Here is a 24,551-nt window from a genome sequence, read left to right on the forward strand (position 1 = left end):
TGCAATTCACACAAATGTGTCTCTTCTATTTTTCTTTCAAGCACATACCAACTCAGCTCATAAAAGTGAACTAACACCTTATAAAATAAGAAACACAGTGAAAAATGTTGTGAACTCCTTCCTATTACTAAGGAAATGGAAAATTATTTGCCAGTTTAAGTGAATAAATTAAAAACAGTGCTTGATGCAAATAGAATATGACATGCTACAATACACCTCCCTCCCCAATAATTATATGTGTATAGTGATCCATAATAATGTGTAAAAACATAATATTTGGAAAAAACATAGAACCATATACATTATCTATACCAAATATTACAATGCATCTGGTGCTACAATGCACCTCCCCTTGTACAATGTGAACAAAATGTCCTTAGAAAAACAGATATTCAAAAAACAATATTGTGTATCAGTTCAAACTTTAGAAGTGAACAATATCCCCGTGCTACAAGACACCTTCCACATCCTGTAAAACAATGGTGACTTGGCGTTGAGAACTGGTGCCTATAACATATGATTAGTGATCCGTTATGTCAGTCGTGCTCCCCCTCCAAAACTGCACTCACAGCAATGTATTGACCCCCGTTCATAGGTCAAAAGGGCTTAATTGGGTTCATTCCTTCCGCAAGCCACTGCAATGGATTATCCTCCCGTGATCCACTGAGATAGGTATCCACTGTATTATGATTCTCCCAAAAGAAGGGATCCTTCCAATGCACCAGATTTCCACTTGTCCTCCACCACCACAGAGATATGCAAGAGGAATGATCAAAGGGAAATTACCATAGCGTTGTACTGTTTATTTGGATAAAAACCACATCAAATGGCGCTTACAGGTATGCCATGTAATTGGCATGATAAAAACAATCCATTCCAGAACGCCGTTGCTCTCCACATACAAACTCATGTGAACTAATTAGCTCCGCTCAACGCGTTTCATCATCGTGAAGTCATCAGGAGCGGCCCATACCTGTAAGTGCAATTTTTTTTTATTTTGCATAAACATTTAAATGTGTACCTTCCTTTATTAACCTTCTCATGGAAAGCACCACGTACTGCCCAGAGTAAGGATGAGCAAACCTGATCAGGTTTGGTAAAGTCAGCATGAGATCTGTGATCCCCCCAAACTTAGCGCCAAACTCTACTGAAGTCTAGGGAGCTGAATCTTGTTCTCTTTTCTTGGCCATTTTAATGTCTAATAGACAAGCTGGTGTTGGATAAAACAGTATGGGAAGAAGGGCACTGCCATGAGGGGCATGGGGGTATTAATGCAACTGATGGAGAAAAAAAAATAAAAATACCATTCAATGTAGAGAAGGTCTTTTCGTGCAGCTTAAAGAGTAAGATTGAAAGTATACAAATCCTGTAAATAACATGCATGGGGGATGCCTCAAAGCTGCACAGAAAAGTGCAATGTAGTTTTTGAAAAGAGACAATACACATTGTAAAAAAGGGTCTGGGTTTCCCTGAACATTTCACCTAGACCTTTATTCATACAGCCTGGGTTGGCATGAAAAGGGAGGACAGTGAACATACCTTCTTCTTATACCAGACCAGACCTCATACCTTTCAACATTGGGGGTGGTTACCTACACTGCATGGGGGGGTGGCAAAACCTCTACCCCTCGCAGGGCATTTTGACCAAATGTTGAGTGATAAGGGCCTCTGTCTTACAGCCGATGCCCCAAAAAGTAGGGGTAATATGGGGGACATATAGAGGAATCTGGAAGCCCCCTTTATGACCTTTATGATAAATTGTCCCAAAAATCCACCCTCTCCCAGGTGTGTAAGTACAGGGGTACATTAGTATCTCTTATCCATTCCCAAAGAGTTAAATATAAATAAACACACATTATAGAAAAAGACATTCAATTACACCACAATAAAAACACAGAAAATGTTATTACTGCATCAGTCACAATGAGCAGTTCTGTAAATGTGTAAATGCATTCAATAATTCAGGTGGGTGGATGGCTGCATTAGTTCTGTGAGTACTTGAATTTGCATCAAATCCAAACCCAGATTTCATCCCTAGCGCAGAGGTTTAGTAAGGACAAGTACATATTGTGATGTAACCTGAATTAGTGGCTGGAAATGTGTGTGCACAGTCCAGTAAATAGGGAGAAAATACTGCGCTATGTTATCAATAAGAGGTATTTGAGAAGAGCCTGTGCTATGCTAAGATTAATTTAGATTCCATTTGCATGTGTTGTGCTGGTTTAGCTTGTATTATATTCCAGTTAAAATCCAATAAAGCATTTTCTGTACAGAGGCAGCCATAACTGCATTTTGTGCACATTTGGTACATCTTTTTGCTGTTTTATTATTTCCTAGATTGTGTTAGATGTTGCATTATGTTCTCATATTTTCTTCTTCGGAAAAGGAAAAAATAAGAGTTATGTGTACAGTAAATACAAAGAATTTGGATGGCTGCCATTCAAATGAATATAAAATGACTGCTCAAGTGTGGAAAACGGTTTAGGTTAAAGAATAATCAGGAAGAGACAACAAATACAAAATGTTTTATAAACAGCTGGCTCCTCACAGACAGTTCAATCAGGTTGGGGAATGTTGGAGCTGATGTAGGTTGGATTTTACAAGTTAAGGTAAGTTAAATTATAACAAGATATTATTCTATTGATATTTATATGTCATAATTTGTATTGATCACCGATGACAGAAATTATGACAGCATTTCCCCTCTTCTAAAGTGTGTTGCCTATCACCATCAACAGTCTTTTAGGTTTGAAGATATGCAAAAATTAAGTGAATTTTATTAAAACGCTGTTGGAGTTTTTTGCTACTTTCTAACGTTCTCTGATTTTGTCAGTGTTTCAAAGAATGTAATATACTACCTGTAAACCATGTAACTATAATACCGTGCTGCTTTGGAGGAGGAGTAAGGAGGTCATAGACATCTTTAATTTTTTTTAAGTTCTATTTTATTGAGTTTACAAAATGGAAGACACAAAGAATCAATACAGCTCACAAAACAAACCCATTAACAATAGACAGATTAACAAATTAACTGCACTCCATCCCTTCTCGCAAAGCCATCAGAATCAACGACAGGGGTAAGATGGTATTAAACAAAAAATGAAACATTTATTATATTGCAGCTTACTATTTCTTAGATGTGATGGCTTCTTTCATTTTCTTTTATAGTCCTTCTTTCCTGTATATTCTTCTGATGATCCAGCCAGTAAGTCTGTTGTTTTTCAGCAGAATGTATCAAGTACAGAGATGAGACAAACCATTAAACTATAAACATTCAAGATTATAAACATAAAACTAGCAGGGGTCTTTACAATGAGCTTTTATGTATTTACGTAAAACCTTTCTATAGTTTTCTGTAACTGCTTATAAAGTGTGAGCTAGAGGTTTCAGTTTGTTAGTGCATGTAAATTTACTAGTACATGTAACACTCCCCTCCCTCCAGGCTGACAATGCTGCTGTCAAAAGGTGCCTCCTTCCAGAGTGTGTGTGGGGGGGTCTCTAATACAGGAGGTGTGTTACTAGCCAGATCACCAGGGGCATACAGAGGGAAAAAAGCCTTAAAAAAGAAAAACGCATGCAGCCATCACATTTAAGGATTGGTAAGTTGCAATATATTACATTTGTTAGTTTTGGGTTTAATACTGCTTTAAAGATGTTACATCGAATTTCCTGTCGTCACATAAGGCAGAAAGCATGACAGTAATATCAACTTATAGGTATCTTTTAGTAAAGTAGTCCATCTAGTTCAACCAATAAAAAAGGAAAAAAATTAAACAACGTACACAATGCTATATATACAATCCTATATATAGTTGATCCAGAGGAAGGCAAAAAACCCCCGCAAAGCATGACCCAATTTGCTGCAGCAGGGGAAAAATTCCTTCTTGATCCCCCCAGAGGCAATCGGATATTCCCTGGATCCACTTTACCTATAAATGTTATTATCCAGTTATATTATGTGCATATAGGAAAGAATCCAGGCCTTTCTTAAAACAACCTACTAAGTTGGATAGCTCTTGAAGGAGTCTATTCCACATTTTCACAGCTCTTACTGTGAAGAAACCTTTTCGTATTTAGACACTAGATCTCTTTTTCTCCAGATATAAAGTGCCCCCTTGTCCTCTGTGATGACCTCAAATTGAATATCTCTACACCGAGTTCACTATATGAACCAGTGATGTATTCATACATGTTGATCATATCCCCCCTTAATCTCCTCTTCTCAAGAGAGAATAAATGCAGTTTCTCTGATCTTTCCTCATAGCTGAGCTCCTCCATGCCTCTTATCAGTTTGGTTGCCCTTCTCTGCACTTTCTCTGCACTCAATACAAAATATGAGGGCAAAATAGTGTAAACGGGACTAAAGTACTATATAAACAAAAGTCATGTCAGAACCACAGTATCAGAATTTTCTAGCAATGGGGACCACACCTTCTCAAATTTAGGGTCATATCCTCTGCTATTATAGGTGCTATTATAGGTGGCATATAGGTGGTATAGGTATTGTTATAGGAGAAGAATAACATTTACAATTGACCTCCACTTATGAAGGGTTGGTGGTGTGCAGGACTTCGAATGGAGGACAATAGCTTTCCTAGCATAACAGGGTAATGTACAAAGCATTGTTTTGATTGCTTTTCCAACAGCCAAGGAGTCTACTAAGGCCAATAGACAGGGGCCAACCTCCTGAGACACCCAAACAGCCATAATTGCATGGACGTATTATAAAACCTGCACCCTGTTGGCATGGAATTCTGGACACGTCCAGATAATATGAAGAAAATCAGCATCAAAGCTGGAGCATATCCACTATTCCCTACTCTCGGTAGCTGAGAACCATTCCACCCAGGGCCGGATCTAGCCTGACTGATCTGGGGGTGCAGTGAAAAAAGTAAAGGGGCCTGCTTTCCAAACTAAAAAAAGATACATAATGAACTGCTAATATAATATGACAATGTACTGGGTAATGCTAGCCAAATAAAACACATGGGCACATTGCTCAGCACAGACTTTGCTGCTCTACACACCACACCACAGATAAAGCAGGTCGGTCTATGGAGGTTGCCCCTAATTTTCTGGCTCTCCAGCCTCAAGAGTATAGAGAGCATTTGCAGTGAGTATACAAGATACAACAATAAAATGGATGTACCACACAGTACAGCATACAGAGTATGGTCAGGAGCATGTAATGTGTGCTGTACATTATATAATCCTGCTGCAATCTGCAGGCTGTGTTGTACATTGCATTTTCCTATCCACTACCCTGTGTGCTGCACTATACATTATATAATTCTTACCCCTGCTCTCTTTACACTAGACTGTGTGTTGCAGACTCCTGACCATTGCACTCTGTAAGCTGTGTCATACATTACATACTGCTGACTGTGGAACTTTGTTTGCGAACACATTGCTGCATGTCGAGCTTACAGTGTGGTGAGGATTATGTAACGTATAGCTTCACATTAACCACCCACTGCTCCCCTCTGCACACCTCTTCCACAGCTCACCTCTACGCCTCCTGTCCACACCTCATCTCATATCCATGCCCAGTACTCCCTTATCCACAGCTCTCCCTCCTGTGCCCAGGACCCTCTTATCCACAGAGCTCTCTCCCCTGTGCCTAGCACCCCCTTATCCACAGCTCTTCCTCCTGCACCCAGCACCCCTTATTCATACCTCTCCATCCTGGGCCCAGCACCCGCCTATCCACAGCTCTTCCTCCTGTGCCTAGCACACCTTATCCACAGCTCTTTCTCCTGTGTCCAGCACCCCTTATCCATATCTCTCCCTCCTGTGCCCAGTACCTCTTATCCACAGCTCTCCCTTCTGTGCCCAGCACCCCTTATTCATACCTCCCCCTCTCTGACTAGCACCCTCCCATCCACTCCTCTACCTCTGTGCCCAGCCCCAACCTCCACCCCCCATCTACACCTCTCCCTCTGTGACCAGCACCCCCCCCCCCATCCATACCTCTCCATCTGTGACCAGTACCCCCCCTTATCCACACCTCTCCTACGTCCCACATCCACACCTCTACCTCTGTGCCCCGCACTCCCCCATATCCACATCTCTCCCTCTCTGACCAGCACCCCCCCCCCCCCATATCCACACCTCTCCCTCTGTGACCAGCACCCCCCCCCCCATATCCCCACTTCTCTCTCTGTGCCCAGCACCCCCCCCCCATCCCCATACCACTCCTTCTGTGACTAGCATTACCCCCCCCCCCCCCCCCTTTCTACACCTCTCAGCTTTCAGTGCTGCACACTCCAAAACATTTCTCACTTCGTTAGCAGCCGACAACTTTCTATTAGGCAGGGCCCAGCATGGGGACAGTACACAGCACACAGCAGTAGCATGCAGGAAAGTATTGCCAGGAAGGGGAACCAGTCGAGAAATGTAAGATAGGTATCCTGGATGCCGGCGCTATCAATGCCCCTACCCAGTGGAGCTATAAAGTTAGGTGGTCAGCAGGATAGAGATGAATAGGAGCATTTAGACCAGCCCCACATCCAAAGCAGCCTGGGGGGGGGCTCCACTGAAATCTGGGGTGGTGCAGCCCACCCCAGCACCCCCTAGATTCAGCCTTGTTCCCACCCTGGCAGATGTGAGATAATAGCGAAGAACAATTTTAAATTGCACAACTCTATCTCTGGCCATGATCAAATGATCCTCCCATGTACCCTCCCAATCACCATTATCCAGGGTGGGGAGGTCCAGAGCCCATTTTCCCCTACATTTATTTAGGCCCTGTGATGATGATTGCTGTATTGCTTTATAGAGTCGAATGAGCCTCCGGCAGGGACTCATTTCTCAAGAGAGACTCCATATTCATTGTCACCAAGCTGAAAAAGGCTTCAGGAAACTGAGCCAAGTACGCATGACATAATTGAATATATCAGAATAAGTAAATATTCGACAGGGAATACCTCATTTTCAAGACATCATTGGGTGGAAGTTTACCATCCAGAAACAAGTCCCCTAGAACCTTAATCCCATTTGTTGCCCATATGGCCGGCTCCAGAATTTGGAAGAGATGCTAGAGATTCAGATTGTTCCAGGGAGGAGTATGTGGACCCCATTGATTAGTATGAGCTACTGGAAGGACTCTGAGTCTGAACATTGCTCTAATAGTGGAATGCATAGCTCGAGTAAGGGGATAGGGGGCTTGTTGTCCCCTATAACAGAAAAGTTGGAGTGCCTCCTAAGAGCCCAGGACCACTGACTCTGTCACCACTGACACATTTCACTCGAATTTTGCTGATTCCTACTGAATTGTCTGAAATTTTAGATGTCTTCCTTAGAAAGCAGAATATACAGGAAACATGGTAAATGTTAGAGAATTAAAAAAAAAAAACAGAAAGCATGCATACACACACATACGTTGAGTTGGATGAACCTATGTCTTTTTTCAACCTTATTCATTATGTAAACTGTGTCATTCTTACAGTGGGGTCTGTGAGAAATAGTCACCCTAAAAAAGGAGAAAAACAGGATATTTTTATTGCAGGTTGGGACACAGCCATGGGCCTAATTTCAATCTGAAGACTGATTTAATCTCTAAACTGCAACCTAACTTCTAAACTCAATCGCTAATCTAATACAACTCTTAAACCTAAAATTATAAAGTCATAAAGAGTTAACAGAGTGAAAATTGTATCATCCTGCCAATAATATTGAAGTAATACTGAAAAACATAGGTGCAAATCTGTGTCTATTTTGGTATCATAAACAATCTAATTGGCTCATTATCAAGCTCAGGGGTGGACTGACCATTTGGAAACTTGGGCACTGCCCGAGGGCCCGGGGTCAGTCATCCCCATGAGATGCCCCTGGTACCTTTTTCATAGGCTGTTTGAGTTTGGGCAAGGACACAGGGGCCCCATGATCCCCTATTGCCCAGGGGCCCCATGAGTTGTCAGTACGCCCCTGATCAAGGTTAAAGAATAATTAAATGCAAAGCTTTTTTGGATAACGTGGAGAGGGATTAGAACTCCTGTAATTTTTTTTTAATTGCTGTCTGTGCCTCCATAAGGGAGATTCACCCTCTTATTTTTTGTCCTGTTTATATTATCACCAAAAATGAAAGTAAGTAAAAGAAAATCCCAAATTTTGTGTTGTCACCAGAACAGAAGTTTGGGCATATCCTCCAATGGGGACACTAGTTCTGGTGAATACCAGGGATTCCCTCCCTTTAGAGGGACTTCTGCTCATGTCCTGTGTTTGTTGTTGGACAGGAAGTGAAGGGATGTCTCCACAATGGGACACATATGTTAAAAAAATAGACAGGGGTTATACCTACCAAAAAAAGTAAAAAAAAAAGTTTGCCTTTAGTTTTACTAAAATAGGTGATTTGTCCTTATGAATGATTTGTAAAAGAAGTCTCCTATCAGGCTTTGTGTAGCAGATAACAGTAACTTTCTTGTATCTTTTATCTCAGTCCACTGAATTACCTTTCTGAGCATCACTAACTTCAGTCCAAAAACTATCATTAACTGGAAGTCCAATGTGATAAATAGAATTATAATATTGTTATTCTGACTGTAAAATGAGAAATCACTATAGGCCCAAGCAATTGTCTGTTCACTAGCTGTAAACTAGGGGCTCAATCTACTAAAGATTTGAAGTGAGGTAGCTTGAAGTGAACCTGGGCCTCACTTCAATTTGCACGTTCATAAATCATGTTCAGGCCTCACCACGGGTGGAAGGAAAGAGAACGGCTTGATTGTTTCCTGCAATGCTATTGTGTTCTGCTGGCGGAGAGGTGAAGGGGGCATGGGGAGCACAATGATTACTGCTAGTGGCTGTAGCTGCATGTAGTAATCGAATGTAAAAAATTTGACAGGCTGGTTGTACCCAAGTCAATCAATGGATTGATTTGGGCGCAATCAACCTGCCTATACATGGATTGAATCTCAGCCGGTCTGTGATGAACCGGCCAAATTTCGATCTATGTATGGTCGGCTTTAGAAGCATCTAGTGGTCTGTGTTCAGGCAACAGTTGACTTTCCAGCAGGAGGATAGTAATATTTATCCCTTCACAAGAAAGCTGGTACAGAAAGGAAAATTCTTCATGAGTGTTGTATAAAATGTATAATTACTTTTTATAACATTACCAGTGGAGACCTAACCATCCCATTTCAAAACCACAGCCGTAGTTATGGAGTTGATCCTATCTTTGCTAATAATAGCCTCCATTCTTCTGAGAATACTTTTAACAAGAGTGAATCTGTGTCTATTTAGCCAAAAAAACATTTGTGAGATCAGGCACTGATATTGGACGGTAATACCTAGCTCACAGTAGGTATTCCAAGTTATGCCAAAGGTCTTTAGTATAGTTGAGGTCAGGGTACTGTGCAGGCCATTCAACTTTCACCTCTCCAATGTCCTCAAACCATGTCTTAATGTCATGGTTTGATGCTTTATGTATCGAGGCACAGTCATGTTAGAAGAGTAACTTACCTTTACTAACATTTTGAAAAAGTACAATTGTCTAAAATGTGTTTGTATGCTGTAGCATTACTTTACTGGAAATACCTGAATTTTGGAGGGATGTCCATATACTCAGGCTATATATACTGTACATCGCATGGGACAAATAAGAGCAGATTTATGCAAAAACATTTACAAAACTTTTTTATAAAAAAAAATAAACATTTAGAGGAGAAGTATGGCCAAAGGTCTTTTGGCCATACTTCTCCTGTAGGTCACATAAGTGCGCTTTGTTCTGCACGCCTGTGACCCAGATTCAGTCGACAATGGGCTAAGGACTGTTGTCCGCTGACATCACAGAGCCAGTCCAGGCCCTCCAAGGATCCCAACAATGATGTTGGGATCCTTCCAGATGCATGACCAGCATCTGGCTAAGCCTCTCAGTGCACCGCTGAGAGCCTGAGTCAGCTGCTCTTGCCCCTGCCACAGCCTGGCGCTCCACTGACAGTCACCGCTCTGAGCTAGAACAGACCAGAGAAAAGTGATCAGTGGTCTTTGATCGCACAGTTCTTGGTGTAGAGGTAGCGGGGAACAGATGCAGCATTGGATCCATTTTGCATCTACATAAGTGAGTATGAATGTTCATTTTTTTAAATTTTGCACTTCCCCTTTAAATAGCCTGTTTTCCAGCAATATTCCCTACACCTATGCATACAATGTACTATGTATACAGAGGGAATTGTGCAATATGCAGACAGTTAGTAAGCCTTAGGCTTATACTGGTAATCTGCCAACTCTAGCAAGCTAGCTTCAAACTAACTTTAGAAAGTATTTTTTACCTCAAGAACAGTTGATGCTTGGAATAGACTTCCAACAGAGTCAGCCAACAGTAAGTGGATTTAAACATGCTTCGGACAAACATTGAGATATACTAGACAAAACTATTAAGAAATAAACCAACAGAAACACATATAAATAAACACAAAATTGGACAGACTTGCTGGATCACTTGGTCTTTTCAGTTGTTACTCTTCCATGTTTCTATGCTCATATTAGCATATTGCTGAGAAAAAAGTCACTGCACCTACTCTCCAGTCAATAATTATTCAATACATTAACATTATCTTTGTTTAGACAAGTGCACAAATGTTACTTTATACACCAGAGCTTTTCTGAATCCCTGACACTACAGTGCTAAGCATGGCTTGATTTGGAAATCTGTGTTTATCAGTCTTCTTTCTGCTTTAATAGTAAAGCAAGAACTTCCATGTGTGTACACTTGCTTCCTTATACCTCTAATTGCACTTTGACTTTGTCCTATCTTAGTCTGGGAGATTGTGCAGCCAACCTTATTGCAGGTAATTTTGATAACAGTGTGTATTTTTCTCTTCCGCAATATAGAGAAGAAAAGGACTGGGAAGTTTCAACCTCTAAGAAAACTCTTTGGTAAGAAGAAAAAGAAAAGTTCTTCTCTTCACCTTAAGGAAGGTAAACTGAAGCCCAGTCATTCCATTGGCAGCGTCTGCAGTAACCCGGCGTCTGTGCTCTCCTCCGATGAAGAAGCGTACGATGATCTAAGGTCAGTACTTCTCACAATTTGATTTTACATTGTGCTTCTATTATTTTATTGTGTATAAAGTTATTAGGAAGGCTGATAACAAAATGATGACAAAACATGCTGACTATATCAGGAGTGGAGTAGATTGGTTTCAATTTGTGGAAAGAAAACAATTTAGGACAGAAATTTTACATTTTTGGATGGGTGTTAGGGAGCTTGCTGTTTTTATTACAAACTACACTGATCTGCTGTTATGCATGCATACATAAGCATACAAATAAAGGCATTTTCATTTTAGTTACTTCCTATTTTATACAAGGTATTAGGGACTAAACGACCAGAAAAAAACATGGTCATATGCTTGTAGGCAGGTGTAGTTAGCTAATCTGCCACTATGTGGCTTTGTTTCAGAATAATGTCTGGTTACAGAAGGTAGTGTCATCAGGCGCTAGGCTCTTTTTAGTTGGAGCCCTCCTGTAGTGATGTCATGAGTGAGTCAGGACCCAGATTTAAGCAAGGATGGGAGGAGCCCCTGGCATTTGGGGCATGGGAGACAATTACCCCACTCCAGTACAGATGTAGCCAGTATGTGGAGGCCCTGGACACAGCTGTAGGCAGGAGAGAAGTAGACCTGCACCCTGGAGAGCTGGCTGTAGACTTCCTGACCCTTATAGAAGTGAGAGCTTTGGCGGGTTTCAAAAGGCCTTTAAGGCCAAGTCAAGAGATCCCTGAGTGAGGTTATTCCCCTGGCTGGTTCCAGGAGAGTTGTACCTATGGAGGACGTGTCTACAGAGATTCCATTCCAGTGAGTACTAATGACCCTGGGTGAAAGGAGAGTCTGTTTAAGGCAAGATGGCTGCTTTAAAGTGCAGCATATGCTTTCACATGTGACTACTGCCAACCGTCTACTAAATATTGTTGACTGTCAAGTAACCCTGGATAGTGAGTCAATGTGTTGTGACTGTTGTGCCGTTTTCCAAGTACCACCAGTAAAGTGCAGCAAGCTTTTTTATGTATGGACATTTCTTCCTTGGGGATATGAAGGTCAACGGCCAGTATGTGGAGGCCTCTGGCCTCTGCTTAATATACAAGCAGCAAGTTTCAGACAGCTCTAAATCATAAAAAATTACTGAACATGTAAAGGTGATCTACCACCAGCAGTTTCTATCTAAACCTGCGAAACTGTTTGCATAATAATTGCTTGATACATTCAGTGTTTTGTGTTAATTGAAAGTAGCTGACGTTGCTAGAAAATTGCTGTATATATGGGCTGTGTTAGAGAAGATACTGTACAATAAAAGATACCCATGAAAAGGTATAGATCTGAATCAGGTGTCCAATACCCCAATGATTTGTGATAATAATATTTATTGTTCATGGTTTAAAAAAAGTAAGTGTATCTGAAATCAAAACTTTTCTTCTAGTTGTGTTGAGGTGTTCTAACCTCTGACAAATCTTTATTGCAGTCTGTGTCCCCACTAGAAAGATTCACCCTCTTTGTTTGCACGTGTGACCACTGTCACCAGGCATAGAGGGATTGTTTTTTTTAAACAAACAGGTTCCCTCATCCACACATTCAAGGTGGATGAGAGAATTGTCCCCGCTGCACTATCATATGCTGACAGCAAGGACTCCTCTGCTGTCAGACTACACTGTTCAGTGCTGCAGCACTGATCAAACACAAATTCAAACATTTTCCAACATCCCTGTTCATGAGAAGTCCATCATGAGATTGACATCTCATGAATGGGAACAGCCATGAATGGATCAAAATTTGGCTGGTCCCTGCTGCAATCCAACTTTGGCCAGCGTAAGACAGCATGTCCCTCTCCGGACAGCGAGTGAAATAAAATCTCCCCAATGGAACAATTGTCAAATTTAAACCAACCAAACATTGACAAGGAGGTTTAATCATTCCTTACTCCATCCAAAATGAAAAAAACGTTTTGCCTCGATATAATTTAAAATGGTTTAAACCTCAGACATTAAAAACAAAGCAAATCCCACTATAGTGTATACTTGTATCTCCCTGACTCTCCTCCTTTACTATCTGCATGAGTCACTGATAAAATTCTAAGCGGACACAATAGCCTCCTGGGAGATTTGCCCCCACCAGCATACAGCAGGTGACTTACAGTCATGGCCGAAATTGTTGGCACCCTTGATATTTCTCCAGGAAATCATGTATTTCTCACGAAACGTATTGCATTAACACATGTTTTGCTATACACATGTTTATTCCCTTTGTGTGTATTGGGACAAAACAAAAAAAGGGAGGAAAGAAAGCAAATTCGACATAATGTCACACAAACCTCCAAAAATGGGCTGGACAAAAGTATTGGCACCCTTTCACAACTGCGGATAAATAAGAATGTTACAAGCATGTGATGCTCCTGTAAACTCACCTGGGGCAAGTAACAGGTGTGGGCAATATAGAAATCACACCTGAAAGCAGATAAAAAGGAGAGACGTTCACTTAACCTTTGCATTGTGTGTCTGTCTGTGCCACACTAAGCATGGACAACAGAAAGAGGAGACGAGAACTGTCTGAGGACCTGAGAACCAAAATTGTGGCAAAATATCAACAATCTCAAGGTTACAAGTCCATCTCCAGAGAACTAGATTTGCCTTTGTCCACAGTGCGCAACATTATCAAGAAGTTTGCAACCCATGGCACTGTAGCTAATCTCCCTGGTCGTGGACGGATGAGGAAAATTGATGAAAGATTGCAACGCAGAATAGTCCGGATGGTGGATAAGCAGCCCCAAACATGTTCCAAAGACATTCAAGCTGTCCTGCAGGCTCAGGGAGCATCAGTGTCAGCGCGAACTATCCGTCGACATTTAAATGAAATGAAACGCTATGGCAGGAGACCCAGGAGGACCCCACTGCTGACACAGAGACATAAAAAAGCAAGACTACAGTTTGCCAAAATGTACTTGAGTAAGCCAAAAGCCTTCTGGGAAAACGTCTTGTGGACAGATGAGACCAAGATAGAGCTTTTCGGTAAAGCACATCATTCTACTGTTTACCGAAAACGGAATGAGGCCTACAAAGAACAAAACACAGTACCTACGGTAAAATATGGTGGAGGTTCAATGATGTTTTGGGGTTGTTTTGCTGCCTCTGGCACTGGGTGCCTTGACTGTGTGCAAGGCATCATGAAATCTGAGGATTACCAAAGGATTTTGGGTCGCACTGTAGGGCCCAGTGTCAGAAAGCTGGGTTTGCGTCCAAGATCCTGGGTCTTCCAGCAGGACAATGACCCCAAACATACGTCAAAAAGCACTCAGAAATGGATGGCAAAGAAGCGCTGGAGAGTTCTGAAGTGGCCAGCAATGAGCCCAGATCTAAATCCCATTGAACACCTGTGGAGAGATCTTAAAATTGCTGTTGGGAAAAGGTGTCCTTCCAATAAGAGAGACCTGGAGCTGTTTGCAAAGGAAGAGTGGTCCAAAATTCCGGGTGAGAGGTGTCAGAAGCTTATTGATGGTTATAGGAAGCGACTGATTTCAGTTATGTTTTCCAAAGGGTGTGCAACCAAATATTAAGTTAAGGGTGCCAATACTTTTGTCCAGCCCATTTTTGGGGTTTTGTGTGACATTATGTCATATTTGCTTTTCTGCCTCTGTTTTATATTTGTTCCAATACATACAAAGGGAATAAACATGTGTATAGCAAAACATGTGTTAATGCAATACCTTTTTTGTGTGAAATACTTGATTTTCAGGAAAAATATCAAGGGTGCCAACAATTTCGGCCATGACTGTATAACTTCAAGGTTTTTTACCTTCATGCATTCTATGAAGTAGCCCTCCCTAATACTCACATAAGCCCCCTGTCCAACCAGCGATGTGCACAGGAGTCTCGGCTATCCCAGGACTCCCTCTTCTCATTGACTTAGACAGCAGCATGAGCCATTGGCTTCCGCTGCTGTCAGTCAAAGCCAGTGAGCCAATGAGAAGAGAGGGGGCAGAGCCAAGCCACTGCTTCCTGTGTGAATGGACACACAGAGCACTGGATGCCCCCATAGCCATTGCCATTTTTATCCATAGGTTCCAAAACTCTAGTAGGAATGACATTCTTTTATTCTGTAAATAAAAAAGGAACACTGAACATATGTTTTCTTTCCTCCAGCTATAAGACCCAGTTACCTTCACCACCTCAAAAAGCTGACTGGTTGTCACTCTTTAGTGTACTTTGTAATATGTTGAGATGCTTTTCCCCCCATTAGCAGGCAGACTACTATTATAGTAAGCTCCAAGGAGCAGGGCCCTCGACCCCCTCGTGTATCGAATTGTATTGTTACTGTACTGTCTCATGTACTGTCTCCCATTGTAATGTACAGCGCTGAGCAAACTGTTGGCGCTATATAAATACTGTATAATAATATAATAATAATAATAATAGTATAGTTTTACCCCTTATATACAAGTGGGTTTGTCCAGTTTCCAAGAACTGTTTATGACACTTGTAGGTTTATTTAAAGTATCACGCAGGTCAAAATTTAAGCATAAACCTATAGATGCTTAAAAGAACCTTACCCCACTCTACTGAGTAGTTCAGCATTTCATCCGGGCATTATTGATCTGCCTCAGTCCACCTCACTAATTATAGAAATAATTATAAAGAGGGTACACAGTTGTGTGGAATCAACCAAACATATTAAAAGCAAAGGTTCATGCCTAATGAGAATTCCAAACGGATACTACCTAGGCCCATGAGGAGCGGAGATGACACAAGGAATGCTGAAGTTGCCCCCCACAATCGGCATCAATTTATAATTATCACTGTATCCCCTGATGAATATTTCTATTCAAAACATGTTGGGTTTATCTGTACAGACATATCTACTCCACGGCATGGTATGTTTGTACTTTGGTGCCAAGTGGATTATAGAGTGCTCTACTAATACATCTTGAAAATTATGGTTTTAGTATTATATGTCAGCCATATTTTTTTTGGCAATTTTTTATAATTTTGTAAACAGTCATTTTCATTTCTAAGAGAATTATTCACACTTCTATGTGCCTCAAATGTCCCCACTTCTGTTTTTTTATGTACTGTTGGCACACAGTTCTAAAAGTATTAAATAATCCTGTATTTTTGTTCAAGACTGAAGGCAAAATGGAGTTCACCTTTAGGAAAATAAGCAAAATTTCTGACTTTAGCAGAGTTGCTGTTTTTACTAGATAGCATTAGTAGCTCATTAATTGCTTTTATTTGTTGCCCATAATACATTTTTAATAATGTAGTGCAAGAGCACAGCCTATAGCAAGTCATGGCAAACAATGAAAAATCAGCTTTAGGCAGCTTGGTGTGTGCAGGTGAACAGTACATATATTTAACCGAATGTATGGCTCATTGCTCATTGTTCATTCTCATGTAATGAAGGATATTTAGTTGGAATATTTTACTCTGTGCACTATCACAGCTCTATGGAATGCCTTTTTTTAAGTAAGGAGCAAAGTTTTTACATTGACCTTTAGTCCAGCCATTGAAAACACTATCAAAATGACTCATTTGGCACAAGTAGTGTTACAAGCAGTGATAACATTGCTACTTTGTAAATACATGGGTAAGTGCTGAGCAGTCTCTCTATATATAGGCATGCCAATTTTGTATTTGTACACTTTGGCGTATGGGACACACCTTTCGGCCATGTAACTGTCCATTTATGGAAAGAGTTAGGTTAGTTCTTAGAGTCTGACCATTATGTAGGTGTGTTTATGATCACAATATTGTTATCTAGTATTGGCAAAGTAATTGTAGCTAGCCAAAATGCATGTTACTGAAACTATCCACGGTCCTGAATATTTGGATTTTCTTTGTGAACTTAACCCATTGATTTAAACATTTTTTTTTTTTTTTTGAGTTACATTCCCGGCATGCCTGGAATGCTAAGCGTCACATTTGCTTGTGCTCATCAACCAAACTGTAAAACCATCAAATGTCTGGTGCCATGACTGATCACGTGCAGCACTATGACAGTTGAAGATCAAACAAAGGCTGAGGTGGCAGCTTCCCTGGCTAACAAAAAGATAGGAAGGTTTAGTTCCTGTTAAAGTGGAACTAAACACAATGATTTAACGGAATCAAAAAATAGTTACAATACCAGCATGCCAAGAATGCTAACTGTCACATTTGTTTGTACTTTCAACCAAACTGTCAAACCATCAAATGTCTGGTGTCATAACTGATCCTATGGTCATCACCATGGCAGCTGCAGATCAAACAAAAGCTAAGATGACAGGTTCCTTGGCTGAAGGAAAAAAGGAGGGCTTAGTTCCTCTTTAACTGTTTCCCATAACAGTTACATTCAAGACATGCATTGAATGATAACTGTCAGAAGAGTCTGTGCCCTCCAGTCAGACTGTCAAGCTTTCAAGTGTTTGTTTTTTAACTTATCACATGTGCAGCACCATGGCAGTTGAAGCTCAAACACAGGTTGAGATGGCAGTTACCCTGGCTAAAAAAAGATAGGAAGGTTTAGTTCCTGTTTAAAGTGGAACTAAACCCAATGAGTTAACGGATTCAAAAAAACGTTACATTCCTGGAATGCCAAGAATGCTAACTGTCACATTTGCTTGTGTTCTCAACCAAACTGTCAAACCATCAAATATCTGGTGTCAAAACTGATCATATGGGCATCACCATGGAAGCTGCAGATCAAACAAAAGCTAAGATGACAGTTTCCTTGGCTGAAGGACAAAAATGAGGGTTTAGTTCCTCTTTAACTGTTTCCCATAACAGTTACATTCAAGACATGCATTGGATAATAACTGTCAGAAGAGCCCGTGCCCTCCAGTCAGACTGTCAAGCCTTCAAGTGCAGCACCATGGCAGTTGAAGATCAAACAGAGGCTAAGATGGCAGCTTTCTTTGCTGTAAAGGTTTTGTTCCGTTTAAAGCCTATGATCTCTATTATCAGTTGTTTAGAGTTATTGTCATACTAATCTTTAGGTAGCTGTCTATCTGTATAACAATCTTTGTAGTCTGTGTATTTTTGTAGTATTATCTGTACCATTTCTATTGTACCGTTTCAATGTTGTTTCAGAACTTTAGCAAAAATGGTTTCAAGGACCATAAAAAGAAAACACCTCTAGTGACATAGAATAAATCAATATATTCATCCTAGTATTTTACTATCACTCTGATCTCCATAGGGTAGCTGTAGACTGCTGAGGAAGAAGGGGGGGGCACTAGCAATAATCGCATGTAAAGTCAGACAAGCTGGTTGTACCCAAGTAGATCGATCAACTTGGGTACATTCAGCCTTCCGATACAAGGTTCGAATCTTGGCCAGTGCCTGCTGAACTGGCCAAGATTTTACCCGTCTATGGCCAACTTAAGGCTCGCCATATATTATTAATTTTTATTTTTTTAACTGACCTTATTCACCCATCCACACACTAGATGTGGATGGGGGAATCCTTCCTGACGTGTCATTGTATTCTGACAGCGGAGAGCCTTCCCCACTGTCAGAATACTCTCATCAGTGCTGCTAGCGGCACTGATCCATCAGGAAAAACTCGCAAGGCTGGTTGTACAGAAGTTGATTGGTAGAACTACTTCTGTACAACCAGCCTGCTCATACATGAATTGATCCATATATGGCCACCTAAATTGTTAAAGGTGCGGGGGTGCACGTGCCTACAAACATATAGGGGGGCTTTATCAAATGTGACTGCAAAAGTGGAAATAAGTTGTAAGGCTGTTATTTTAGGTTAACACTTAATTTATGAGCCAAAGCTGCTTTTAACTGCTTGCAGACCTGCCGCGGTACATTTATTGCCGCAGATCGGTTGGTAAAGGCACAATAATGTACCTGTATGTCGTGGCTTTCTTTCAGGTCCACTCGCGTATGTGTGAGCAAAACTGGAAGATTGTGCTGTCATTTGATGCAGCATAAGCTGATCAGTGGGTCCCAGACAATGAGTTATGGCCAGGACTCGGTGATCAGTTCAAGGAATGACAAGAGAGAGCTCTGTGTTGGAAAACAACACAGAGCTCTCTTCAGACAGCATGTGCTGTTTTTTTTTTTAAAACCGCCACAATACATAGTAAAACAGCATACAGTACACCCATTAAACATTGTTAGGCACACATTTAACCCCTAGATCACCCTAGATGTTAATCCCTTCCCAACCAGTGTCATTAGTACAGTGACAGTGTATATTTTTATCATTGATCACTGTAGTAGTGTCACTGGAGATGTCAGTGGCAGTTAGTCACTTCCCTCCAGCATCAGTTAGTGTTAGATTGCCCACCACACTATCGCAGCCCACTATAAGTTGCTGTTTGCCGCATTAGTACTATAAAAAGATGGTTTGACAAGTGGTTAATGCTTTGCTTATTTATAATTTTGCGTATCTAAGTTTTCACAAGAACATGGACTTTTGAGCCTAGAAATATTAGATATTTGTAAAGGTTCACACCTACAACATAGATTAAAGGCATGGTGAACTGTGCCTGGGAACATTGTTCTACAGATTGCAGATTCAAAGAGGAAAGTCCACTCAGGTTACTTTTCAAAGATTTATACAATTCTATTATATTCCTTAAAATACAACTATGTATAATGGTATAAACAAATACCAAACCCATTGTTTATTTGAGGCACAACAAAAACTCACATACACAGCCAAATACCAGGATTTGCTGCAAACCCTTGATCACCTTAATCTCATCCGTAGTCATCACTGCTACCTACACTCTATACATAAATCTTCACCTTATTACATGAACCTGTTTGTGTCACATGTTTATATCATCAATGAATCCTTATGTGGCCCTAGCAAAACTGATGAAATAAATATCTTGAATTTCTGGCTAGTTAGTGTACTTAGCTGCATCTGTGACTGTTCTACTTACACAAGATGCCATATGGCCCGGATCATTTAGTATTCTGCAAAAGGATACTGCATTTTGTGTTGGGGAGCTGAAATACTTTACTGGATCAATGGAATTGAGCCACTACAAATCAAAGCAATTTTTTTCAGTTAGAGACCAACCAATTTATATTGGAGACCACCACTGGTGCATGTTGGTAATTAAGGTAATTACTTACATTGTCATAGAAACAGACACTGCTGTATTAGCATAATTACATATTCCTCCTATTCAGGGCAAATCAATTTTTTATCATTACTTGAGTAATCACCATGTATTAGCTGAGATGTGCTAAGAGAGATTGCATGGCAAGCAACCAAGAAAGACAGTAGATAATTAATCAGTGCCATTCTATTCCTGGGCAATGCATTTTCCTGCTTGATTATCCCCCAGTTTTAGTTTTTTGTTTTTTTTACAAATGAAGACATTTCTTGGCATCTGTAACTGCCATGTGGACCCCTTCTTGAATAATTATTTAAACCATATGGTATTCTTTTTAGAAATCTTAAAAATGGATATAGTCTGAACTGTGCCCCATTATTTGATGTGATAATAATGAAGTTCTTGTGTTTGCTAGCTTTGCTATGCCTATGTATACCAGGTTATCCTACAGTTTTAATATAGTTCAGAAACTATTAAAGCATTATTAAAAATAAAATATTTAAATAAATAATGTATTATAATTCAGCTTACCAATCCTTAGATGAGGTGGCTGCAATGTTTCTATTTTATTGAGGCATTTTTTCCTTTACTTTCACCTGGTGATCCAGCCTTTATGACGCTTCTTGTCTAAGGGCTCGTTCACACTTGACTGCTTTACCAACTCTTGCCAAATGCCCCTATAGCGTTTGTCAAGCGTTGGTCCGGCGTTTGCGGAGCGTTTTTTAACGCTCCGCAAACGCCGCATGCGCGGTTCAGCGGCGTTTGCTAGGCGTTTGCTGAGCGTTAAAAACTCCCCACAAACGCCTATAATGAAGTTTGAATGGTATTACCGCTCTGCAAATGCTGGCCGGGCGTTTGCAGAGCTGCACCATAGGCTAGAATAGGAGGCTTCAACACCTCCTGACTCGACCAGAGGCATCCGTTTTGCCACTCCACGACGCACCACGACGCTACTGCTCCCGTTAGAACAGCACCATGTGCTGCAATGGGCAGAATTGTCCGAGATGTTTGGGAAGCAGTAAAAACACTTCCCAAATGCTTTTCTGCCACTTGAAAACAAGCCTAGTGTGAACATAGCCTTAGGCTGGCCATACATTATACAATTATCTGCAGATTTTTGGTTTAGATTTACCAAAAACCATATAATAGGAGGACAAACCTAAACAACACTTTCAGTTGTATCCAATTAGGCAGGCCCTTGCACTACATAGTTGAAGGTAAATCTAAAGGAAATTGGGCAGAAAATCTGCAGATAATTGTATAATGTATGGCCAGCCTTAGGGTGTCTTTACTCTGATAGAGAAGTAGAGGAGACACCTGTGGGCAGCAGCATTATCAGTCTTGGGAGAGGGCAGTGTTAAATTGGCCATAGATGGCAACAGAAAATGCCCGAGATTCAAACCATGTACAGGCAGGCTGAATGTACTCAAATTGATTGATCAACCTGGGTACAACCAGCCCACCGGATTTATAACAGCTATAACAATATAACATATTGTTATAGCTGCTTGCAATAATCACTGTGTTCTCCTGGCAGGGATGGCTCCCCTTGCTCCCCTATTGAGAGAACACAGTGACTTCAGCAGTGGTGTACTCTGGTTTTGTGCTGCCCTAGGCAAGACTAATATCGCCCCCCCATCTAAATTTGTTGCAGGAGTTGCCCCCCTGCCCCTAGCGCCCATACTCACATTCAACTTTTACAACTATGCCCACATTCACATACACCTAGTATATTTTGCACCCCCACCCTAAAGTGCCCACATTCACATGAACCTTGTACGCCCCCCCCCCCCCAGTGCCTAGTGCCTACATTCACTTTGTATATCCCCCAGGGCCAATTCACAGACATCATGCACCCCCCACTGCTTACACTTTTATACACCCTGTACATCCCCCCCTTCTCAGTGCCTATACTAACATACTTCTTTTAAAACCCCTCTTCACTGCCTGCACTCCCATGCACCTTGTACATCCCCCCCCCACTGCTCATACTCACATATAAGACCCCAGTCACACTGGATGTGCATTGGCAATCGATTTGCTTGCCGTGCGTTTTGAAACTTGCATGTGAAGTCGCACCCTATTATCCGCAATTACAGAGGTCATATCGTTGCGGTTCTGACTTGGTTGGAGCCGCACCAATTTCTGTGTCAGACGTCTTGCAAATTGCACCTGAAATCGGCATGTCCCCCGACTTTACTGTAAGCTGTATGATTTCAAAGTCGGGTTTGGTCTGACCGAGGTGTAACTTGTAAAGCCCCCCAGTGTGGACACCCCCATGCACTTTGTACACCCCAACCCACTGCTCATACTCACATATAACTTGTAAAGCCCCCCAATGTGGACAGTCATATACACTTTGTACCCCCCCCCCACACTGCTTGCACTCTGATATAACTTGTAAACCCCCCTCAGTGTGAACAGCCACATACACTTGGTACACCCCCCCCCCCCTTCACTGCTCATACTCATATATAACTTGTAAAGCCTCCCAGTGTGGACAGTCACATACAATTTGTACCCCCCCCACACTGCTCGCACTCTCATATAACTTGTAAAGCCCCCCCAGAGTGGACAGCCACATACACTTTGTACACCCCCCCCCCCCCACACACTGCTCATACTCACATATAACTTGTAAAGTCCCCCATTGTGGACAGTCACATACACTTTGTACTCCCCCCCCCACTGCTCATACGCACATATAACTTGTAAAGTCCCCCAGTGTGGACAGTCACATACACTTTGTACACCCCCCCCCCCACACTGCTCATACTCACATATAACTTGTAAAATCCCCCAGTGTGGACAGTCACATACACTTTGTACACCCCCCCCCCCCCACTGCTCATACTCATATATAACTTGTAAAGTCCCCCAGTGTGGACAGTCATATACACTTTTATTCCCCCCCCCCCCCCCCCACTGCTCATACTCACATATAACTTGTAAAGCCCCCCAATGTGGACAGTCATATACACTTTCTACCCCCCCCCCCCCCACACTGCTTGCACTCTCATATAACTTGTAAACCCCCCTCAGTGTGAACAGCCACATACACTTGGTACACCACCCCCCCCCCCTCACTGCTCATACTCATATATAACTTGTAAAGCCTCCCAGTGTGGACAGTCACATACACTTTGTACCCCCCCCCCACACTGCTCGCACTCTCATATAACTTGTAAAGCCCCCCCAGAGTGGACAGCCACATACACTTTGTACACCCCCCCCCCACACTGCTCATACTCACATATAACTTGTAAAGTCCCCCATTGTGGACAGTCAGATACACTTTGTACTCCCCCCCCCCCCACTGCTCATACGCACATATAAATTGTAAAGTCCCCCAGTGTGGACAGTCACATACACTTTGTACACCCCCCCCCCCACACTGCTCATACTCACATATAACTTGTAAAGTCCCCCATTGTGGACAGTCAGATACACTTTGTACTCCCCCCCCCCCCCACTGCTCATACGCACATATAAATTGTAAAGTCCCCCAGTGTGGACAGTCACATACACTTTGTACACCCCCCCCCCCCCCCCCACACACTGCTCATACTCACATATAACTTGTAAAGTCCCCCATTGTGGACAGTCAGATACACTTTGTACTCCCCCCATATAAATTGTAAAGTCCCCCAGTGTGGACAGTCACATACACTTTGTACACCCCCCCCCCCCCCACACTGCTCATACTCACATATAAATTGTAAAGTCCCCCAGTGTGGACAGTCACATACACTTTGTACACCCCCCCCCCCACTGCTCATACTCATATATAACTTGTAAAGTCCCCCAGTGTGGACAGTCATATACACTTTTATTCCCCCCCCCCCACACTGCTCATACTCACATATACAGTTGCAAGAAAAAGTATGTGAACCCCTTGGGATTACGTGGAGTTTTGCATGGATTGGGCATAAAATGTACTCTGAACGTCATCTAAGTCACAACAATAGAAGAACACAGTCTGCTGAACATAATACTACACAAACATTAGATGTTTCCATGGTTTAATTGCACATAACATGTAAACATTCACAGTGCAGGGAGGAAAAAGTATGTGAACCTTTGGACTTAATAACTGGTTGACCCTCCTTTGGCAGCAATAACCTCAACCAAACGTTTCCTGTAGTTGCAGATCAGACCTGCACAATGATCTGGAGTAATTTTGGATCACTCCTCTTCACAAAACTGTTTCAGTGTAGCAATATTCTTGGGATGTCTGGTGTGAATCACTCTCTTAAGGTCATGCCACAGCATTTCAATCGGGTTGAGGTCAGGACTCTGACTGGGCCACTCCAGAAGGCGTATTCTGTGCTATTGCAGCCATTGTTTTGTTGAATTACTTGTATGCTTTCGGTCATTGTCCTGTTGCATCACCCATCCTCTGCGGAGCTTCAGTTGGGGACAGATGGTCGTATGTTTTCCTGCAAAATGTCTTGATAAACTCTGGAATTAATTTTCCCATCAATGACAACAACCCGTCCAGGCCCTGAGGC

General features: G+C 41.8%; 1 protein-coding gene across 2 annotated transcripts in view; it reads left to right on the plus strand.

Annotated features, from left to right (window-relative positions):
* CRACD (capping protein inhibiting regulator of actin dynamics) overlaps nt 1-24,551 on the plus strand; it is a 229,809-nt gene that overhangs the window by 126,917 nt on the left and 78,341 nt on the right. For both annotated transcript variants that reach the window (XM_089669279.1, XM_089669278.1), the window contains exon 3: nt 10,831-11,008. The gene's annotated coding sequence lies outside the window, so the exon portion shown is untranslated. The remainder of the gene's footprint in view (nt 1-10,830; nt 11,009-24,551) is intronic.

The sequence above is a fragment of the Staurois parvus genome, unplaced genomic scaffold (assembly GCF_062004578.1).
Source record: "Staurois parvus isolate SC_StPar_1 unplaced genomic scaffold, SC_StPar_1.0 ptg000071l, whole genome shotgun sequence".
NCBI classification, from domain to species: Eukaryota; Metazoa; Chordata; class Amphibia; order Anura; family Ranidae; genus Staurois; species Staurois parvus.